Genomic DNA, 24946 nt, shown 5'->3' on the forward strand with positions numbered 1-24946 from the left:
TACAGAGCCTGACTAGACTCTCCACCCTGGGACCCTGAGATCATGACCTCAGCAGAAACCAAGAGTCGGATGCTTAACCGACTGAGCCACCCAGGTGCCCCTGGAAAATGTGTTTTCTAAAAAAGGATAGTAAGACACTTTTTCAATTTCCAATGTTTACTTCGATTTTTCACAAATTATATTGAAACCATATACACTTTGAAAACAATTTCATCCTACTTTTTAATATTTTAGAGAGGGTACAAGTAGGAACCTTGATAGAATTAGAAAACACAATAGTACAGGTCCTTAAAGAAAGCTGAAAAGAAAAGAAAGTAGAAATGATTTCAGAAAGAAATATTGTCCAAATTTTTGAAAACTCTAAACAAGGAAAGTGAGGAAACTTCTTTTAAGCATAACTTGCCTAAAATTCTCAAACAGGACTTTATGTTATATATTTCATGAAGATTTAATTATCGACTAAAACAATGAAAAAGAAATTAGATATCACCCCACGGTTGTCAGAATAGTAAAATCAAAAGCACAAAAAACAAGTGTTGGTGAAGATGTTGGTGAAGATGTGGAGAAGTCGTGCACCGTTAGTGGGCATGCAAACTGGTGTAGCCACTGTGGAAAAACAGTATGGTTTTTCCTCAGAAAGTTTAAAAATAGAAAAAAAGTTAAAAATAGAATTACCATATGATCCAGTAATCCCACCATGAGGTGTTTACCCAGAAAATACAAAGACATTAATTTGGAAGGATATATGTATTTATCTCTGTTTACTGTGGCATTATTTACAATAGCCAAATTACGAAAGCAACCCAAGTATCCTCTAACAGATGAATGGATAAAGAAGATATGGGGCGCCTGGGTGGCTCAGTGGGTTAAAGCCTCTGTCTTCGGCTCAGGTCATGATCCCAGAGTCCTGGGATCAAGCCCGGCATTGGGCTTTCTGCTCGGCAGAGAGCCTGCTTCTCTTCCTTTCTCTCTGCCTGTCTCTATGCCTACTTGTGATCTCTGTCTGTCAAATAAATAAATAAAAAATCTTAAAAAAAAAGATGTGAGATTATTTACATATATATATGAGATATGTGAGATATGTATATATTTATACATATAGATAGATGGATAAAGAAGGGATAAAGAAGATGTGAGACAGACACACACACATACAAGATGGAATATTATTCAGCTATAAAAAAGAAGGAAATCTTGCCATTTACAACAACATGGATGGAGCTAGGGAGTCTAATGCTAAGTGAAATAAGACAGTCAGCAAAGACAAACACCATATGATTTCACTCATGTAGAATTTAAGAAACAAAATAAACAAAGAAGAAATGAAGAGACACATCAAAAAACAGACTCTTAACTTTAGAGAACAGATGGTTACCAGAGGGTGGGGGGTGGTTAAACAGGTGAAGGGCATTAAGAACACACTCATCAGGGCACCTCGGTGGCTCAGTGGGTTAAAGCCTCTGCCTTCGCCTTGGGTCATAATCCCAGGGTCCTGGGATCGAGCCCCGCATCTGGCTCTCTGCTCAGTGGGGATCCTGCTTCCTCCTCTCTCTCTCTGCTTGCCTCTCTGCCTACTTGTGATCTGTCAAATAAATAAATAAAAATCTTAAAAAAAAAAAACACACTCATCATGAGGAGCACTGAGTCGTGTATAGAATTGTTGAATCACTATATTTACACCTGAAACTAATATAGTTTTATATGTTAACTATACTGGAATTTAAATGAATAAGTGGATGAATTTTTTTAAAAAGAAAGGAAAGAATACAGAGGAAAAAACATTGAGAAAGAGCAAGACAATCTTATTGAATCCAGAATTTGAACAAATCAAATCTCTACAATTTTGTCTTCCTTATTAAGTGAATATTTAATAATTGATCAAAACAATGAGAATGAAAAAGAATTGCTCCTATGAAAATCACAAGTCTCAAACAACAAAAAGTCACTCTGGTCCGCACATTAGAAGATGAAAAAAAGGACATTTGTGACCTGTGGCATGTGCACCTATATTCATACTATTGCACTAGGCCCCTCAAATGTTAGGATTAGGCCTGTAGGTATTTACTATATCGAGAAATACAAATAAACTAAACTTCCCAATAAAAGATAATAAAAGGATTCTAGGTTTGAAGCACAAAGCAACATTTAGCAACATGGGGCATACAAAAGCTTGCCTCTTTAAAAACAGATTCAGAGTGGCGCCTGGGTGGCTCAGTGGGTTAGGCCTCTGCCTTCGGCTCAGGTCATGATCCCAGGGTCCTGGAATCAAGCCCCGCATCGGGCTCTCTGCTCAGCAGGGAGCCTGCTTCCCCTCCTCTCTCTCTGCCTGCCTCTCTGCCTACTTGTGATCTGTCTGTCAAATAAATAAATAAAATCTTTAAAAAAAGAAAAAACGGATTCAGAATGTTTGAAAATAAAGTTTGTCAAAGATACACCAGAAATATTTAAATAAAAAGAAAGCAAAAGTTGAAATCTAAAGGAACAGGGTTGAATCAGGATAAACAGGCATTAAATGAAACAAAGTGCTCCATAGAATGACAAATGGTTCCATCAGCAGGAATACTTAATTTGTGATTAAGCACCAAATATCCTGGCATCAATATCCATAAAGCCAAAATACAAGAAATCTAGAGAAAGATAGACAAACAATAGTAGTATAAAGCTTCACTTCTCCTGAAGTGATCACATGGAAAAAATGAGACAGAATTGTATTTGTAAAAATAACCTGAAAACGAAGGGAGGTAATTTAATTGCTACAATAACGTAGATGACAGATGTAATAAGGTATATCTAATTGGTATACATCCAACCTATACTCTGAAAAGACAAAACATATTTTCCTTTCCTTTTTTTATTCATGGAATGATGCCAAAATGACCACATACAGTCCACAAGTCATAAATAAGTCATAAAAAAATAGAAATAGACAACATTCAGTGCAATGCAATGCAATGCAGTGAAAATAGCACAGAAAGTCGTTAAAAACAATCACAACCGTATCAACTCCACTCCCATATGGAGTAAAACATCTCTTCACCCTTGGGACACTGCATCATGAACAACTGAAGTTGCAATATTTCTAGAAAATAAATATGAAATTATCTATCTATCCAAGGAAAATACATTATCCTAAATACTTGGAAAATACATAGTATTAACTACTTATGCAAAAAAAGAAAGATATAATAACCTCATGTCTGTTAGGATGCCTATAATGAGAAAAACAAGAGATGACACGTGTTGGAGAACATGTGGAGAAAAGGGAACCCTGATGCAATCTTGGTGGGAAAGTAAATTAGCGCAGCCATTTTGGAAAACAGTATGGACATGCTTCAAAAAACTAAAACCGAAACTACCAGATGATCCAATAGTTCCCCTTCTAGGCATATATCTGATGGAAATCAAATCAGGATATCAAACAGTTACTTACACACCCATGTTCACTGAAGCATTACTCACAAGAGCTAAGATAGGGAAAGAACATAAGTATTCATTGACAGATGAATGGATAATGAAAACGTGCTGTGTATATATGTAAACAAACATTATTCAGTCATAAAGAGTAAGGAAATCGGGGCGCCTGGGTGGTTCAGTGGGTTAAAGCCTCTGCCTTCAGCTCAGGTCATGATCCCAGAGTCCTGGGATCGAGCCCTGCATCGGGCTCTCTGCTCAGCACAGAGCCTGCTTCCTTCTATCTCTCTGCCTGCTTCTCTGCCTACTTGTGATCTCTGTCTGTCAAATAAATAAATAAAATCTTAAAAAAAAAATGGAGATTCACTTTAAAAAAAAAAAAGAACAAGGAAATCCTGCCATTTGGGATAACATGGATAAATTCTGAGGGCTTTCTCTTAAGTGAAAGGAGTCAGACAAAGACAAACACTGCATGATCGCACATATATGTGGAATCTAAAAAACTGAATTCCTAGAAACAGAGTGAATGGTGGTTGCCAGGAGCTGGGAGGTGGGGGAAACAGGGAGGTGTTGGTCAAAGGGTACAAATTGTCAGTTAAAAAACGAATACGTTCTGGGGATCTAAACTATAGCACGGTGACTATACTTAGCAATACTGTATTGTTTACTCAAAATTTGCTAATAGAGCAGATCTTAAATGTTCTCACCACACACACACACACACACACACACACAGTAACTTGACTGTGGTAATCATATATCAAATCATCCTCTTTCACCTTAAATGTATTAATTTTATTTGTGAGTTATGCCTCAATAAAGCTAGGGGGAATGAATACGCAACAGCAAATGTATCCAATTCAAAATGAGAAAAAATTTTAAAGATATATTTAAAGAAAGCAGAAGGAAGGAAGAAATGGTGATTCTAACAAAAATTAAAGACTGTGAAAAATTTATTCATTGTTTCATTTCATTGGAAACAATCATAAAATAGATACCTAGGTAACTAGCAAAGAAAAAAATGACAAAATTTAATTATAAATTAAATGAAAGCAAAAGGATTACTACATATACAGGAGAAATTAAGAAAAATATGAAACTACATCATCAATGCTATGTAAGTTTGAAAAAGTACATGAAATGCATGAATGTTTTTGGAAACTATAAATTTTAATATTAACCATATATAAGACAGAAAACCTTAACAATATAATCACCATAAAATAAAATGTAAAACTTGTCCACAATTTACAAAGCTGTTTATTCTTAGAAAGAATGAGGTGACTCTGTAAGGACTGGTGTGGAAAGCTCTCAAAGACCTATCATTAGATAAGAAAAATAAGGTTCATTTTCGTTGTTATTTTCTTGTTTTGTATGAAAAAAGATTAGGAATATTTATATGCATATGCTAATTGGGTACACATATAACATTTCTGGAAGGATAGAGGAAAAACTTTCTGGAGAGGACAAATTGGTTCCTGGAATAAGAGGGTGATAAACTACCTTGCTCTAGGCTGCTCATCTTAATGAGATGATACACCTGGAGAAAGCAGAGAGTGAAATGAGAAAGAGTCCCAGTGGACATAAGGAAATCCACTCAGCTTTGTGACTGAAGAAACTCAAATGCAATAATAGAGTGGGGAAAATAGATTTTCCCGGAGAATAATAAGAAGTTAGAAAACATTGTAGGGGAGGAAAATATCTTCATACAAATGTATGGGGTAAGTGTGGGAACCTTAGCAAAGCCTAATGTTCAGATTCCCCTCTGTCTTCAAAGACAGGGTGCATCTTTACTCTGGGATAGAGAGAGCACCTCCTACTTGAGTTGTTTATGACTTGCTTTGGGAGAAAAAAATCAGAAAGTCCTTCCGGCACATTCCATTTCTCAAAGACCCTCCACTTGAAATATTTGCTATGCCACATTGCCATATTTTGGGGTACTGTGTCCTGAACCCATCAACATGAACCCTCCTTTTTTGAAAGGATCATTGGATTTCTAGACTCTTGTGGAAAAGAATTTTTCATCTCTGTTGGTTATTATTACTGTTGATTTCTCCTGAGAGAACTGATAACACCAAAATATGTTAATTGTGGTGCCTAATATTTAAAATTCATAGTTTGAAACTATAAGTATATAGTGTCAATACCAAGGCCTATTACCTATTAATTAGCTTGTTTCTGGTCTCTTCAATGCAAAATTCTTATTTAATGCACAACTATACTTGATTAAGGGATCTTTGTTTTCTCAAGCTTTAATTACATATTATAACTAATAACATCTTAGATTTAGTCTTTTTTTTTTAAAGATCTTTTATTTATTCATTTGAGAGGGAGAGCGTGAGTGAGAGCACTAGCAGGGAAGAGGGCCAGAGGGAGAGGGAGAAGCAGACTCCCCACTAAGCAGGGAAGCCCGATGCAGGACTCGATCCAGCAGGGGGAGTGGGAGAGGGAGAAGGAGAGAGAGAGCCCGATGTGGGGCTCGATCCCAGGACCCCAGGATCACGACCTGAGTCGAAGGCAGCTGCTTAACCGATTGAGCCACCCAGGTGCCCTACCCTAGATTTAGTCTTAATCGTTAATTCATAAAATATCCTAAATTTAGCTTTTCAAAATCCAAAGGATTCTTTATGATAAAAGGTTACCTCTAGGGGTGCCTGGTTGGCTCAGTCGGTTAAGCGTCTGCCTTCAGCTCAGGTCATGATCCCAGGGTCCTAGCATCAAGTCCCGCATCAGGCTTCCCACTCAGCAGGGAGTCTGCTTCTCCCTTTGGCCCTCACCCCACTCGTGCTCTCTCTCTCACTCTCTTAGGCTCTCTCACAAATAAATAAATTTTTTTTTAAGATTATTTATTTATTTATTTGACAGACAGAGATCACAAGTAGGCAGAGAAGCAGGCAGAGAGAGAGAGGAGGAAGCAGGCTCCTCGCTAAGCAGAGGGCCCGATGCGGGGCTCGATCCCACGACCCTGGAATCATGACCTGAGCCGAAGGCAGAGGCTTTAACACACTGAGCCACCCAGGCACCCCATAAATAAATTTTTTAAAAAAGTGTCCCTCTAAAGGTAAAGATTCGTAATGGAGTGGGCATCATAGCAAAAAGCATATGGGAAACAAAAAATGTCATAACATTTATCAAGAGAATATGCATTGTATATTTTATTGTAATATCTTGCCATTTACTAGTGTCCTATGTGAGCTATAGATTGTGCCAGAGATAGAAATGGTTATGTAATACTATGCGCTGGAAATATGATCTATACTCTTCACAAACAGTTTCTAATTGCATTTGATTTGTTTGTCCCCTGTAGGAAACTCAACACGCCAGGTAGGCACTAACGGCTAGTGCCACTTCTCTTGAGCTATGCAGAAGAAAAGTAATTTGCTGAAACGTCTGCCAAATGAGAAGGAGGTTCCAGTTCCCTGAAATGTTGCTTCGAGCAATAAATGTTCACAGCAGAAGGAAGGAGTGGGGCAGAGTCACCGGTAAGCTTCTCGACAACAGGTCGCACTGACCCCAATCTGCCAGCAGTTGGATTATGCACTCCTCTTTGTCAGTTCTGGAGCATAAAGGCTGCTGCTAAGGCACCGGGGCCACTTCGCCGCCGCAGCGACAACGCAAGGGCTCCCAGGAACATCAGTGCTGTGTTCGCATAAGTGACCCTTGTGCTCCCCTAGAGAAGGCGTCTGATCATGAAAGGCGGACACCGAGGGACTTGCAGAGGCCAGCGTCCGGGCCACATGCTCTCTTTCTGTTAAAAAACTTAACAAGCATATTCTCGCAATTGGAAAGTTCATTTGCCTTTTAAAAGCACTTTTTACAAATCAGGCTTCTATTCACTCCTAGTTCATTTCGTATCCTCACCCACACTTGTCATTGACTATGAAAATGCACTCGCCAAATGAATTAGAGACATAAGGCCTCCTTACAAGGAATCTTCGGCTTAATTTAGAACCAGTCTTTGGAGGGGCGCCTGGGTGGCCCAGGCGGTTAAGCGTCTGACTCTTGGTTTCTGCTCAGGTCCTGATTTCAGGGTCCCGAGATCGAGTTCTGTGCTCACTACAGAGTCTGCTTGAGACTCCCTCTCCCTCTGCCCCGCCTGCTCGTGCTCTCTGTCTCCAAAATAAATAATTCTTTAAAAAAAGAAAGAACAAGTCATGGGAGATAAGGTTGGCTTTGTTACTTCTCTCTGCTCTTGCTTTTCCCACCAGATTTCTGCTTTTTTCTTTGTTGTGCTGCTCTTTATAATTTGTCCCATTTGCGACGTTTAGTTTACCCTAGTTTATGAGCTGACTGTATAGCTAACATATTCCCGAATATTCTTCTATTGCTTTAAAGCAAATGCCCTCGAGGACTATAAAGTTACCTTCACATTCTGCGTCAGGTACGTCTTACTTATTTTTTAAGGTCACGTCAGTGCCGTGGCATCTCGAAGCGCAGACGTGTAACACAGAAGGTAACTTGAACCTGGGCTGTTGGCAAGACCCAGCATTTGTATTTTGACCCAGGTTGTGTCATTTGTATTTCACTGAGTTTGTGCGAGTGTGTGGCAGTGGACCAGGATGTCCCACAGGGACTCGTGAGGGAAAATACCAGCCTTGGGTCTGTGGGTTAGCATGGAATTCTGCTCCTGTTGGGTGGAAAGGCACCGGAGGAGGTGTGTAGTCTGCATGCTCCCACCGGATTTTTTCAGAAGCTGGAGGTTGAATTGCTATGACAACCAAAAATTGCTATTAAGATTCCATTTGGAGCTGAGTCATTATTTCTGCCGATCATCCCCTGCATTGTGAGTAAAGTAAGCATCCAGACATGAAACGCATGGAATTTGGAGTCGGAAGGACTTGAACTATCATCCCATGTGATCTCTCGCTAATTGGCAGAATTTATTCCTTCCCACATGAGAGGTCTGAAAATAAGACAGTCTAACTCAATGTCTCTTCTAGCTCTCTATTCATTTTCTTGTCCCCTTCATCTCTTTCTTTCTCTTGGCCTCTGTCTCAGTTTCTGTCTGTCTCTGTCTCTCTCTCACACACACACATTTATGCCTTTCTATGCCTCTGTAATGCAGTGCACTTATGGACTCTACTTTCACTTAAACAGCAAAGAGAGACGTCTTGCATTCCTCTTTCTTTTGTGAGATAGTTCTTCAAATATCATGGCATCTGGGCTTGCTTTCTTCTAGGGAATTAAATACTGCTTGATAAGCTTGGTCAGTCTATCCTCCACGGACACTCTTTTGAGAGAAGGAAAACTTTCTCTAGTTGATGCTATTTCAAGATATTTAGAGGTTTAGAATAGAATTTATTTTGGCAACAAACGTGACCGAAATTGTGACTATTCTATTAAAAACACACTTGGATTCTTCTGTATTTGGCCACAGTTCAGTTCTTCCTTGTGTATTTCCCGAAGCATTAAGGACTCACCCATTTGTGGCATTGGGTGCTCCAGACTGACATAATCCTTCTTGGTCTTAAACTTAGGATCTGTATGTGATGACCAGGTTAGGGCTCCATGCTTATAGTCCCTTGTCGCCACTAACGCTGAGAATATTAATAGTGTCAGTCATTTCCTTTATGTACTGCTCAGGACACAAGATGTATTAGACATGATTCTGCTTCAAGGAACTTACCACCTATTCTGGGAGGAAGGCAAAGAAGCAAATAGAGGACATATTTATAATAAGGCAAAACAGAAAGCCACAATATGTAATTATTTTTTTAAAATGTATTTATTTATTTATTTATTTATTTATTTAAAGGACTTTATTTGAGAGAGAGGGAGAGAGCATGCATGGGCAGGGGCAGAGGAAGAGAGAGAAGCAGGCTCCTTGCTGACCAGGGAGCCCAAGGCAGGGCTTGATCGCAGGACCCCAAGATCATGACCTAAGCCAAAGGCAGACACTTTACCAACTGAGCCACACAGGCGCGTATTTATTCATTTGAGAGAGAGAGGAAGACAGAGCAGATTGAGGGAGGGGCAGAGGGAGAGAAAGAATGTCAAGCAGATTCCCCGCTGAGCAGGGAGCCAGACACAGGGCTCCCTCCATCGACCCTGAGATCATGACCTGAGCTAAACTCAAGAGCCAAACGCTTAACCCACTGAGCCACCCAGCCACCCCTACGTAATTATTTTAAATGGTTTGCATTTTTCAGAGTTTGTTTTTGAGTATATACAATAGTCCATGTCTACCACTTATCTCTCACAAAGGTGAATAAAATGCTATTCAAAACCATTTATGTTTAAAAATGAATTGCAGGTATGTTACTGGCTTGGAGATGGTTGAATGGTGTAATAAATACCTCTATTGATTTTGCGTGGGTAGGAAAAGCAATGGGCTAGTTGACAAAAGGCAAATTACCAGGCAATGGCAGTTCATTCCTTTAAGTGCAAGACTCTTAAAATCTTACCATTTGGGGGAAATGCCCCTGAAAACTTCCTACACTCATCTGGCTTTTTAAGTAGATGACTGAGCATAATTTACCCTTTCACTGATGACTCATTGTCAACAGTGAACATTAGTCCTTGTCCTGAGTGATAATACGGGCATGTTGGCAGAACCACTGAGGAGCTTAAGAATGTTCTTTTATATCTGAGCCCCGTGCTCCTCAAGGTCAGCTTTTGGTTTTCTCTTGTGACCAGGAGTGTCTTGATTCATTATTGATTCAGGGCAATTTCATGTACCATGCTTTCTGGCACCTCCTTTCCAATGACGTGGAGCCTCTGAGAAGATCAAGGTTCATGGTTGATGACGTGGCCAAGAATTCTTCTTCTCTTTTACTTTTATGATTTTATTTATTTATTTGACACAGAGAGAACAAGCGGGGGGAGCAGCAGGCAGAGCAAGAGGGAGAAGCAGGCTCCTCGCTGAGAAGGCAGCCTGTGGGGCTCCTGGGATCATGACCTGAGCTGAAGACGGGCAGCAACCCACTGAGCCACCCGGAGGTCCCTAAGAACTCTTCTTAATCAGGAGAGAAACAATACGAATGACCCTTAGCAAATCACCCCAAATTGTACCTCCCACTCAAGCTAACATTGAGGGATTCTAGATTCAGAATAAAGTACTGGGTACAGAAAAATGTTTTAAAAAGGCAAGATGAAGTCTGAGCTTGTTAGCTGGTCCCTGTGCTTCCCCCTAACACAGGAGTCACAGTCCACGGGTTAGCCAGACAGCCCCGTGAACCACAGGCTTATGTCCCTTTTCTTATCTGTCATTCTGCTATTCAGATGACAAGATTCACCCAGGATTTCTGCTGCCAGAAATTGAACTAGCCAACAGCTGATTGCTACATGAAAGATGTGTTAGTATCATAAAGACAAAAAGCATGTCTTCAGAGCTGTAATATTATCATATGAGAAAAGTGTCGGCTTTTAAAAAATTATTTATGCCTTATTTAGAAAGAAAAAATATAAGATCAAGTTAGAGTGTCCAGTGTGACCATCGATGGCCACTCAGTGCAACATGTATTCATTGGGAGTGTGTGAGTTGCGGGGTACAGACACGCGGAGATGACTGAGCAATAGTTTCCACCCTCGAGGGGCTGATGGACCAGAAAGAGAAACATGCCCTTCAGCCAACCACCACCATCCAGTGTGCTCAGTGCTATAATAGGCGTGGAAATTGAGCTCGGAAAACAAAGCGAGCAGAAAAAACTCAAATGGAGAAAGTGTTAAGTAAGTTTACCTTATTTAAGGGATGGAATAGAATTTAAAAAAGAAGATGGGACTTAAGGTTGTTTCTAAATGACACGTGACAGTGGAGGAGAGGGGGAAGGGCAGCTTTGACAAAAGGGACAGCAGAAGCGAAGCTCGGCATCTTTCCACCGGGAGGAGGACATAAGATTTTGCGGGGGAGGGGGAGGCTTGGAGACTGAGTGCCGAGGATTAATAATCAAATCCCTTGATAAGGAATTGGAGAATTTCCTGGGGAAGGGTATTATGTATTTTAAGTCAGGAGAATGACAAGGTAATTTTTAGAGTTTTAACTTAAAAATAAATAAAAGCGGTATGGAAAATGGTCTGAAATTGAAGAAACTGGAAATGAAGAAATATAAGAACTTGTTGGAATAGATTTTTGTTAGGGATGGAGGAAGCCTGTAGTGGTTGGCTGCAGGCAGAGGTGGAAATGTAGTCTCGAGAGCAAAACAGAATAGGCTGCGTTTGGCTTGGCTGTGAAGGGCAACATGGATTCTAGGACAAGGACAGTTGACGCTTGACAGTGCAAAGATTAGGGGCACCGAGCCCTCCATTGCCCTCACAACCTAAAATATGCATATAACTTTTAATTCCCCATGAACTTTACTTTTCCAAACCTACTGCCTGTTGGAACACTTCTGATAGCATAAGCAGCTGATTAATATACCTATATGCATACATATATATATAACATATATATTTCAAAATATATATATATTTCTCTCTATATATTATATACTGTATTAGAATAAAGTAAGCTACAGAAAAGAAAATATTATTAGGAAAATCATAAGGAAGAGGAGTGTCTGGGTGTCTTAGTTGGCGGAGTATCAGATTCTTGGGTTAGGCTCAGGTCATGATCTCAGGGTCATGACACTGAGCCCCAAGTCGGGCTCAGCACTGAGTCTGGAGTCTGCCTGAGGATTCTCTCCCTTTCCCTCGGCCCCTCCTCCTGCTGGCACACTCTCTCTCAAATAAACAAACAAACAAACAGATACAATCTTTAAAAAAAAATCTTAAGGAAGGGAAAATACATTTACCATACTGTCCTGTAAAAAATCTGTATAGAATAATCCTGCAGGCTTCAAACCCATGTCGTTCAAGGGTCAACTGTATTAGTTTTCTGGTTTGTAACATTTAATGGACTATAACACTAGACTCAGAAGGAAAATGTCAAGTTCGTTGTTCTGGATAAAATACCTCTGAGATGTCCATGCGGCTGCGTAGGCTGCAAGTTTTTCTTGGCGGGTGGGAATATGCGTGTGCTCCCGAGCGAGGGGAAGGGACTGGACCGTGCACCAGGCAGGTTAGGGGCAGGTGACGGTGAGTGACAGGGAGGGAGACACAGGCCTCCTCTAAGTTTAGTGATGGAAGTTCCCAAAGCGTACACCGGGATGCTTATTCTGAAAAGCATATTTGTATTTTTAAGTCGATTGAAACGGATCGTTTCAAGCCGAGACTGCCTCCCCAGAATAACGGTCATGTGGCTGCTTTTTAAGTCAACAAAAAATAGTCAAAACACCCAGGCAGAGATTGCCCTGGGTTGAAAGGAGCCTGCTGAATCACTCCCCACTCCCTTTGCACGTAAATGCACGGTGGTCCTGTTCCTACGTATTTCTCTCTGTGAGGCTTCCATTCCCTTCATTTCATTTTCATGAGGGGGCAGTTCTGCACGAGGCTGGGGGTTGGGGGGTGGGAGCAGCATGGCAGACACAGCTTGCCCGGAGTGGCACCTGCAGCCACCTACCTTTCTGAGGTCCTGGCTCATCGTTTTGGCTCCTGTTATCGAGCTGCTCAGCTCAGCAGCCATGAGAACTACAATGCCCTACTTTCCCTGATACAGCCAGTTCTACATTTTTAAATCTTCATTTAAAAAAAAAAAAATCCTCAGCTCTATTTATTTTGGAAAAAAAAAAAAGTTCTGCTTTGTTATCATTCTCCCTTTGGCTTGCACTTTTCATTTTTTCAGGTCTGATCTAGCTTTTAGAGGATAGAAGAACAATTACAACCAACAGTGGGTCACCCCCTCCCTGTCCTCAGAAAGGACCAGGGGCTCCTGTACTCACGCCACTGAAGCAACATATTCTTGGAATCAGCTCTCACGTGCATTTGGTTTTACTGTATCATCCATCTCTTCAAAGGAGGATTGTCTGAACAATGAAAATCTGAGACAGAGCTTGATAAAGCCACAGAAATGGAGCCCACACACCAGCAGACACTCAGCCAGCCCGTTCTGAGCCTGTAGTTCGTACTCGCCTTATCAGATGAAAGACAGAATTCACAAGGGGTTGTGGGGGTGTGTATGGGGGGGAATGAGAACAGCATTTTTTGTTTGCACGTCAAGTATTTTTGTGTTCATCGGGCTTCCTAAGGCAGGTATTCATTTCCACGAAACGAAAGATGCCAGCAATGGGATAGCCAAGTACACATGTTGAAGGGAACCAGGCACAAACGCAAGGAGGAAATTAACATTCTGGTCATGGGCCGCAAAGCAATGTATTCTGCAGTTCATTCTGAGGAGGTAATGACTAGGAAAATGACAAAGAAAACTGTTATTGACCATTAGTGAGCAATCACTCTGTCATATTACTGAGATAATTTAGATAAATGTGGGGTTTTGCTGTCTCCCAGGGAGACGGGCTGCTGATGTCTTTGATGATGGCAGCCCACTTAAAGGTTGCTTCTGACAAATACGTTTTTTGGTCAGGCCCGTGGAAAATAGTCACGTCTGTGCCCGTTTGTGGGTTTGTGGTAGCAGCTCCTTTTTAAAGTTTGTCAAAAAAGTCGGTCGATGTTTTGTGTTCAGGGCCCGGGGATACTTGCCGGAATGCCCCTCGAAGGCTCTGTGGAAAGCAGTGTTTGGAAACATAAGGTATTTAATAAATGAAGGCAGAGCATGCCATATTTTTGTTCAATTGACTTCTATTATTTTAGCAGCTGCTAATTATGCACTGTTGATATGTGGAGGCCCGTAACAGATTTCTCTGTTCCATCTGGGTAATCAGGCTTTTCGAGAATGGACGTTTCCTCACCCGAGTATTAGGAGGATTTTGGCTGCTGCTTTATTTTGAGGGCAATGATCAGATCAGCTCAAAATGACTAGGTAGGGAGTTTTCTCCCTAGTCTGCTAGGGAGAGGATGAAATTTACCCAGTGTTGTCTGCGAAGTATTTCATTTTGTCTTTGACGTCACAGCACGCTCTCCGGGCCATCTATGTCATTGAGCGCCAAGAGGAAAACAGAGTGACAACAACCACTTTCAAAGCAAATAATAGACATGTACATTCTGAGAACGTCTTATCTTAAGAAAATACTGAGCAAAAACGGCCATGGCGTCTCTTCTATGTATTAAGCATTGGCTGCTTAGGCTATAGAATTGGCCTTTATTTGCACAAGACTCTCGCTCTCTCTGCCAATTCCCCGAGCTTGCTCTCTCTCTCAAATAAATAAATCCAAAAATAAAACAAGAAAACAAATGCCAAAACCACCTTGGAAGAGCTGAGGTTGATTTTACTTACTATGATGCAATGTCTTTGGGGATAACAGGTAGGTTCCCCTCACTTGCCTGCCCTAACAGACAGGAAGACAAGGTTATGGAGAAATTCCAGTTATTAGCCCTCATTGTCTTTTCCAACTAGTGTGCTTTTTGGTTTGTCCCTGTATGGGCTGCATGCATAGTCGTTACTTGCCCATAGGTGTTTTGTTTTTATTTAATGCAGCAAAGTAACCAAAATGCTAGCTCAGGTAGATACTGCCTTGTTCCAGAACCCTGGACAGTACAGCCTTCCACCAAGGACAGGGGATTAGGGACCAACCATGCATTTAGGCCTGTCCAGTCCAGGACAGCCCTCTGCTAGGGCTGTCATATCAAAATACTGTAGACTGGGTGGTTTGAACAACAGAAATTCATTTTCTCACAATTCTGGAGACCAGAAGTCCTGGATCAAGTTTCCAGCCAATTTGATCTCTTGTGAGAGCTCTTCTGGCTTGCAGATGACCCCCTTCTCACTAGCTATTCCCACGGCCCTTCCTTGGGGCATCGACACAGATCTCTCTCTCCCTCTTCTTCTAAGGCGACCAGTCCTATCAGATTAGGACCCACACTTCTGACTCATTCAACCTTAATGACCTCCTAAAGACCCTAGCTACCTCCAAACACCATTACACTGGGGGTCATGTCTTCCACCTATGAATGGGTTGGGGGGTACACAATTCAGTCCATAGTCCTCCCATCAAAGAAAACGTCATTTTCAGAGATCTCAAATCCCTATACTTAAAAACTGCTCCTAGAGGGGCACCTGGGTGGCTCAGTGGGTTAAGCCTCTGCCTTCAGCTCAGGTCATGATCTCAGGGTCCTGAGATCGAGCACTGCATCGGGCTCTCTGCTCAGCAAGGAGCCTTCTTCCCTCTCTGCCTACTTGTGATATCTCTCTCTCTCTCTGTCTGTCAAATAAATAAATAAATAAATATTAAAAAAAAAAAACTGCTCCTAAAAGCTGTAAGTAAAATAAAATGTGGGGAGATCTAGAAACTTATGTGTTGTTAAGTGAAGTTTTCATTCACATAGAGAGAACATATTATAAAATGTGTCATTGCATTATTCTTTTTAGGCATAATACCTGATGATCTTTTGAAGATTTCACACATATTCTTGAAATGTGGTTCTTTTTAATCTTAATAAACACATGGTCTGCTGGTTTCAGTTCAATGAGCTAAAGACCTTCTTCAAAACATCTCTGGTAAAATTGCTCAGTCCTGTAGGGGCATTAGAACCACCGGGAAATTTCGTTTCTTTGTTCTGGTTTTTGTGTGTTTTTTTGAAAACACTGACTCAGAGGCTCTTTCCTAGGTTATACTTGAATCAGAATTTCTGGGTACAGGAGGCCATACCAGCTGTCCAAGGCATTCTAGTTCACTACCAGGGCTGAGAATGACAGATATGATTTCCAACTTTGTCTCAATTGTGTTAGGGCCAGATTTTAATTTTTATGAAAATAATAAATTAAAACGCAATAAAATAAAATAAATAATTACGCAAACTTTCTGGGCAGTCAGCAACACTGCTGAAACTGAACTGTCGACCTGCACAGTAACCACCCAGAATGTTCCTCTGTCAGCTGACAGATGAATGTTTTATTCACCACATAAAGGGCTGCACAGCCCCCAGTGGCTCGTGTCACACTCAGAGTCAAAGCCCAGGTACCTACTGTCACCTGCGAGGGTCACACTCACTTCCCTTACAGCCCTGGTGTCCTCTTTCCCTCTCTGCATTGCTCAGCCCTGAGCCAGCCGTCTCACCTACTGTCCCTACCTTGTGGCCTTTGTATTAACCATTTCCTCCCCCTGGAATGTGTGGCCCAGAAATCCACATGGCTGAGATCCTTAGGTCCTCCTAGTCTTTCAGTCAAAGGATGCCTTTCTCATGAGAGCTCCCTCGACTACCCAATGTAAAACATGAAACCCACCCTCCACATGCACCCATGGCACCTCTGATCCCTATGGCACCCCTTTTTGCCATTAGCATTTCTCAACTTCCAACGCCCTACAGCACTTAACTCAGTAACCGTATTTTGTACATTGCCCCTGTCCTACCACTAGCATGTATGCTCCAAAAGACAAGGATCTTTCTCTTTTCCACGGATGCACCCAACTGTCTAGTGTCTAAAAAAACACGTGGCTCATAGGAACCACCCAACCTGTCACCGATGAATGAATGAATGAATGAATGAATGAATGAAAGAAATGTCTGCCTGGGCTTCTGACACAGGAGTCCTGCTCCATTCCCCAGACAGGATCCACGGCCAGACTTGTCATTGTTTCAGCTTCTAGGTGTCTGCCTCCCAGCCCTCATAGGGAAGGATGAAAAACAAATCCTACGTCACAGCCCTCTAATTATTTCTCATATTCCATCGCCGACGGGGAGATAAAACTAAATCCAGCTACTCCCAACAGAAAGGAAGCAATTCTACAGTTTGGGAAGAAATGCCATCATATCCTAGTGGCTTGATTATAGTCTGTTTTCTATCACGGATTTTGCTCTTTGAAAATATTTTAACTGTTAGTAGAAGGAGCAGAGCTAATGATTGGGTATTGGATCTGCTTACCATTTAAAGCTCTCAATTCGGTATTATTCACTGGGCAAAATTCCCACCAAAAGACGTATTACTTAGCCTGATTTTAATACTCGTGAAACATGTTACAGACATAGATCAATCTAAACATTTTCCTAATTTTCTGTCACTTTGAATTAACAGCTTCTCACCTCCTGCTTCTGACTCACATTCATTTCAAGAATTTACTCCACAGAAACTCCAGGCTCCAAGCAGCAAAATATGCTTCCTCGGGGAAACAAAAACAAAGTCTGAGTGGAGAGTTTTGTCTTTTTTTTTTTTTTTTTAACCTTTTCCAACATCATAAAGATAAGCATGAGGGCTCACCTTTAGAGAATTCAACAATGTCAGAAACTCTAATTAGATCTCGCTGGCGTTTTCCAATTTCAGTACTGTGGTTTTAGGAGGAAAAATTGTCACGTAAACTCGTCTTTAGCACGATGAGTAATAGAGGGGAAAATTGCAGTCAGAGGTAAATGGCTTTGAGTACACATTCTTTTCGCTCCCCCAGGTTCGACACGTTATAGAATAACCTTTTAGTGAAATTAGGAAGCTCTCATGTTGCCCTCTCCTCCTCCTTTGTGGATGGCTGATGGGAGAAGAAAATTGTGTGTAGTTACAAAGCATTGACTTTTAGTCCCTGGATTTTTTTTTTTTTTTTTCCTTTCATGGAGCTGGATTTGTCCGTAGCTCTGACGTCCGTCATTCTTCACCTAATTTGTTGGACGTGGCGATGCAGGGTATGGTGGGGAAAGCTGAAGAGGATGAAAACACTCTTATTAAGGCAATGAAAATCGAAATTGAATATTGAAGATAAGCTAGCATTATCTGTACAATAGCTCCTGGAAGGTTCTAGCTCCTGATGAGCTCAGAACAGCAGAGTGGGCAGGAATAGCGTGGAACCGGAGATCACCCCATGCATGTCTCTCAAACTCTGGCATACACGTGAGCAATGAGGGTCTTCAGCTGTCGCCTCAGTGTGTGAGGGGAGGAGGGAACCGACAATTTAGATTGCTAAGCAACCCTGAAATGAGTACATTCATATGTGCAGATGGTAGGGGAACTCTTTCTACGGGAGGAGGTAATAGGACCAGGCCTTCCTCTTCAGCCAGTGGTGTCTGAAAGCCTTTCCAGTTTTGGGGAATTACAAAATGTGGGGGAGGCTGGGCTGTGGAGCTTTCTTATTTCCCCTTTCAGGATCCCCCAGTCCCTTGAGTAGCTGTCCTACTTATGTCAGGGTGAGACCCTTATTGTGTCAGGATTGGACCTACTTAAACCAAGAGGTCCTGAATCCCACGTGCCTCCCTCACCCCAGCCCTCCTCAGGGCATTGTGAAAGACTGACCCAGTTTCCAAGGATCAGACTCTCCCGGTATCAGGACAGGGCAGAGTGAGGGATGCCATAGGTAAAGAGGCCCCTCTCAAGTCACTACAGGTAAGCTGTCACCTTTCTGTCCAGCAACTGGAGCCATAAACAGATGTGCACCTGAGTCTAGAAGGTTTCCAGGCATTCTGCTTCCATCTGTGACCTCAGAATCTGATCCCATCCCATGAACCCAATAACAGATACAACCGTGGCTGAAGTTGTTAATTCAAAGTGATAGGAACATCAGGGGGCCGGCTGGTCTCCTCCGGCTGGGTCGAATGTGTCTGGAGAAATAGATGCTACAGAAAACAAAACGCTTACATCATATAATATTTACAACAGGAATGTCGAACCTATTTTATTGAATCTGTGTTGGGAAGTAAGATGATGTATGAAGAGATGAGGAAGAGAGCACTGAAATACTTTTCCCAGCCATCCATGTGGCGGGTAGAGGATTCAGCTAAGAACGCAGATTCCCCGGGCCCCTTACTCTACTGTCTTTCTGCTGAGTCGTGAGAACCCTCTTCTAGCATGTACGAATCCTTTCAGAGAACCAACTTTATCGTTCATGCATGGGGGCGCTCTCCACTTGAGGCTGAGAGAGACGTACCTGACCATGTCTGAAAGTCTGGTAGCATGAGCCAGCCAAAGATTTCTTTCGCACCAAGAAGCAAGGACTTTGCAAAATAAGACATCTGAAGGAGAAGCCAGTTAAACCCCATGATAGGACTAGGAAGAATGTGTTATGTTCTAAGGAAAAGGGTGATTGTTCTATCAGCCAGTGAACAACTTCCAACTCAATCCTTATTTAATAACGCCTGAGTTTTAGGGAGGAAACTGTATTCTCAGAAGAATTTATGTTAGAGCAAACATCAAGAAACAGCTGTCTTCATACCTCAACTCCCAGTGTCAGTGGCACAGGACAAGTGCAGGGTGGGAGGTGGCACTATCCATTCTCCTGATTCTTAGTCTATAGGATGCCACCACCTGAGTTGTGCAGTGCACAGCCTGTGCAACTAAATACAAAAGTCCTTACATAGACTATTAAATTCTGCTTACTGGTGGACCAAGAGACAGAGAGAGAGGAAAGGCTCGAAATCAGGAAATCTGGTTGTGAAATACCATTTAGTCACTAAAATCTGAGAAACCTTTTCTTTCTATTCTTTATTTTATTTTATTCTTTTTTTTTAATTTAAATTCAAGTTAGTTAACATATAGTGTAGTACTGGTTTCAGGAGTAGAATTTAGTGATTCATCACTTACATACAACACCCAGTGCTCATCACAAGTGTCCTCCTTAATGCCCACCACAGTTACCCCATCCCCTACCCACCACCCCTCCAGCAACCCTCAGTGTGTTCTCTACAGTTAAGAGTCTCTTATTTTTCACCAGCCTCTCTGTTTTTGCCTTGTAAAAACTGAGAAACCTTAAGAGAAACATTTCAACTTTCCAGAACTCAGTTTCTCCATCTGTGAAATGGATGGATCTGTAGGAAATTCTGGTCATACCCTTCAGTGCATTTCACCATTATACAATAAGAAAGAACTATGTCCAAGGAACCAGTTTCTTTTGGTGCATCACTCTAGCCCATTTGAGAACTTTTCTGCGCAATCTGTGGATCATTTCTCAGGAAGAGCCCTCCCAGAGCAGGCATCATTTGGTACACAAGCCAGAGCTGTCGAAGTGATGGCTCAGCTCTTACACCTCACAATAGACCTCTGATTAGCACCCGGGAGTCACGCGGGAGCTGAGTCAGCTGTACCTCCTGCTAAATACAGGCCGGGTCGTGCCTGCGCCTGACGGGACCCCCTCCTGTGGACTTTGGAGAAGTGACTGCAGGAGGAGATGAGTGCCTGGTAGCTGTGTGGCCCATCACAGGCTGTGTCCCAGCGTCAGGAGACAACACAGTGAATGTAGTTTTCTGATTTTCTGTCCTCTACCCTCTTGTCAGATGGTGGGTTCAACTCTGGTTTCTGACATCATGGCTACTAGAAACAGAATATCTTGTATGACACTTCCAGTGACCGGCCCAGCCCCTTGGAAAACTAACTGTGTTCAAAGGAACATCTCTTAAGATAGTAAAATGAGAAAAGGATACCATGTGAATCTTTTCCTACAGTCAACAACAACAACAAATACTTTTAAATAAATATAAAATACACATTTAGAATGCTCTAGAGAAGAATGACGGAAAATTCTTTTTTTTTTTGAAGCCATAATCACAATAATACCCAAGTCAGACTAAGGTAGTACAAAAAATAAAGACTAAAAACAATTCTCACTTCTGAGTAAACACCAATATGAAGAGTTTTAAATAAAATAATATTAAATAGAATTTATCCATAAACTAAAAGAAGGATTAGACAAATGGAATTCAGTAGGAATGAAAAACAGTAATGCTCTCAGGCATCTTTCTTCCCCTGATTTAAAGATTATGATTTATTTTATGATTATGATTTAATGCTTATGTGCCTATGTTGTTTCACCATTAAACATATTAAGTTGATTTTGAGATATATTTGACAAACTATGCAATATAAATATTTTTTCAAAATTTAGCTTAATGCGACAATTCAAAAATCAAGTACAGAGGTTGAATTTCTAAATGCCTTACTGTTGTCTAATAGTTTTCTCCTTTCCAATCAATCTATGAAATGTGGTATAAATTTCCTTACATTAAATGATCCTGAGAAGAAATAGGTTATGACATCCTATTATTTTGTTACATTGATGAATGAGATGTATTAATTTTAACTTGGAAATTTTTACATTTATGATAACATGTATCACTGAACCTTAAATAAATTTATGCTGGCTATCTCAGATTTATAATTCACTTTTGTGAATCATGAATGAATTTTTTAAAAATCCCTTTCTCTCTCTTCATGCTCTTGATCACTGTGTATAGCAAAACAGTTATTTGTTTTGGAAAATATCTTAAGAATGAACCGGTAAAATTGTATGGAACCAGAACCTTTTTGGGGACAATTTTTTGACAATATTTAAATTCTCTTCCATTATCACTGGTCGGCGAAGGCTAGCTATTTCTTGAGTTAGTACTTTTTTTTTTTGGTACTTTATATTTTTTAAAGAAATTTTCAACTCTGATACTCTCAATTTATTATACATAATGACTTTCTACATAATATTTTGTTATAATCATAACTGTCATTCCACCGATATTACATTATTTGGTTCCACATTTGCTGTATTTGTGTTCTGCCTTCCTTTAATGGCACAGCTGTCTGACATCCCCCCACCCCAACTAAAAAGAAGAAAATTCTTTGACTTATTTATATTCTTTTTGCCTGTTTTCTTTTTCAACAATTTCTGCTTTTATCTCAGTTTTGGGGGTTTTTTTTTTTCTTTGCTTTTCCTTATACTTTTGTTGGTATTATTTTTCTAGTGTCAAACATTTAACATGAAGAATTTGTCTCTGAGCACCCACAGCTCTAGTCTCATGATATAGGCTTGATTTGGAATATTCATATCATCTTATTAATACCCTACATTTATGTTTGTTTGTTTGTTTGCTTGTTTTGGCCCTGGTTACATAGATACAATTTATTTCAAGTTGCCAAATTATATGGAAACGTATAACTGAAACATGACGTAAAGTAGAACCTGGAGTCCTCATCTGGCACATCTGTAAGCTGGTGAGGGGAGAAAACATTTTCGCAGAGAGATATAAGGAATTGAATCAGAAATCTACATTAAATCGCAACATCTCCAGGCCATACTGATAATTAAACATTCCACCATGTTAATAAAATCAAGAAATGACTACCATTTACTAAGTGCTTATTCTTGGCCTCAGGGTTTCATAATTTGCACACTGACACAAAGCAAGTAGATGTCCAAGCCAAGATTAAAAATCCTATCTGGTTGAGTCTCACCAATGCTTTATTTTTTTTTTAAGATTTTATTTATTTATTTGACAGAGAGATAGATCACAAGTAGGCAGAGAGGCAGGCAGAGAGAGAGGGGGAAGCAGGCTCCCCGCTGAGCAGAGAGCCCTATGCAGGGCTCAATCCGAGGACCCTGAGACCATGACCTGAGCCGAAGGCAGAGGCTTAACCCACTGAGCCACCCAGGCGTCCCCTCACCAATGCTTTAAAACAGGACACTTGGATGTCTCCCTAAGACTTGGATTCAGATTCCAGTGCTGCCTGAAGAGCGAAGTCTGGTTGATGAAACGTCTAGTTATGTAAACAAAAATGCTATGTGTAGTCAACCAAAGAGTTGGAATTGCTGTTCAGACTTCTGATAACGCCCACAAGGTCCAGGAAAGAAAACTCCCAGATCAGCTATTGACACATGACAGAGACAGAGCGGTGGGGGAAGAACGTGTTTTCATCATTGTCATGAAAATGGATGCACCCCAAAGACTACTTTTTTTAAAAACTTCTGAGTCATCATGTCTTTCAAAATCCTCTCTCTATATATAGTTATATTCCAGTATAAGCTGACAGTAATTTTCACATTTTCAATGCCTTTTTGCCTCCAATAGGACAGATAATACAAATTTTAGTTATATAAGCAAAATCATCTCTATCATGATTTCAACTCTAATAACCCACTGGCAGTGAATATTAACTAAACACTTTACTCCTCCACCTCCCACACATACTGCTTACCTCAAAGCAAAGGATTAGCCACAAAACTTGCTATGTAAATTCTTGCCTGATGATGGATTTTATATATTTGAAAATCCTTTCACACGACAGCTGATAAATGCATCTCCTGACCACCTACACATTTACCACCCTACACATTTACCAATCGTGTTAAAACCAATAATTAAAGATAATAAAGAATAATAAAGAATAATAAAGACACATTAACCACATGACATTAGAGGTCAAGCCCTTGGAAAGTGGTAAGGATTCTGCTGACTCCAAAGTTTGTTTTTTGTTTTCCCTGATCAGTTCACATCTCGGGTGTGCACTGAGCTTATTACAGATTTTCATTCTGAAAAGTCAATATCCAAGGGCATATTTTAAATTAATCAAACCTGTTTCTGAGAGATAAGCTAAATTAGTTCTTTAAAAGGAGAATGTGAAATGCAAACTTATGTATTTGTCATTATATTTAGCTTTGAGAAATAGCCTTACATAACCCCAAAGTGGATTTAAATAATGACTAAAACCCAATGTCAAGTTTGAAGCTGATATTAAATCTCTTAAAAGAACACACTGCTATAATTTTCCAAAGTCACAGATTGCACTATGTTTCCAATTGTTTCATGCATTTACATCATAATTTAAATTATGAGAGTGATGTTAAGTCAGTAAACAACCATGTGTACTATGGATAAAGAAAGGGAATAGAAGATAGTTTGTCTACCCAGGGAGTAAATTTCTTGCTGAGGATGGAAGACTTAGTCACATGGAAACAGTCATATATAAAAGAAAATTATATGGACATGACTCAAAATTCATAGTTTCTAAAAGATCTGCTCTGCCCTTACCATCCCTGAGGTATCTGCTTGCCTCTGCCCCTTTTGATCATGGCCTGAAGCCTGGCTCCTTTTGGTCTAACTGCAGCCTAGAGAAATCTTAAATAGAGGCACATTTTCATTACCAAATGGGAGGCTTCCATTATCCCTTGAGAGTCATTATAATAAAAGATTAATACATAAGCCTAAGTAGCCTACAAAAAAGAAGAGTTTCAGGGGCATCTGGGAGGCTCAGTCAGCTGAGCGTCTGACTCTTGATTTCAGTCAGGTCATGATCTCAGGGTCACGAGATCGAGCCCCCCCCACCCTCCATTGGGTAAACATTCTCTCTCCCTCTCCCTCTGCCCTTCTCCCTCCCAAATAAATAAATAAGTAAATAATTCTCTAAAAGAGAAAACAAGAAAGGTATCTGGAGCCATTTCAGTTGGTAGCAAAATTCCCTCAGCAAATAGCCTAAAACCTTTAGCTATCCATGATCTATTAACCAGGAGGAATTGAGGATTTCTAGGCTCCAGTTCCCTTGAAGGAAGCTATTTTTTTATCTTGGTTGTCTCAGTGCCCACTGAAATAATTAGCACATGCTAGACTTTCAATATCCTCAGCTTGTTTGCTTAAAAAAAAAAAAAAGATGAATGAATGAATGAATGAAAAGTATCTTTTTTTAACAGTGTTATAAAAAACTAATTAGTGTTATATAAAACTAATTAGTTTGGGTAGTTTGATTAAGTTTGGGTAAAGTGTCTTTTGATTCTTCTAAATAAACAAAAGGCTGCATTTAAAGTTGTAATCTATAAAGTTATTTTCAAAGCTGGCCTTTGATAGTGGGTTGTACCATAGATCAACAAATTCTTAAATATCAAAGCAATGATGTCAAAAGACTGCTATCTTCTTTGGGCTTTGTATGTACAAATAC

The sequence above is a fragment of the Lontra canadensis genome, unplaced genomic scaffold (assembly GCF_010015895.1).
Source record: "Lontra canadensis isolate GAN:19392208 unplaced genomic scaffold, GSC_riverotter_1.0 scaffold215, whole genome shotgun sequence".
NCBI classification, from domain to species: Eukaryota; Metazoa; Chordata; class Mammalia; order Carnivora; family Mustelidae; genus Lontra; species Lontra canadensis.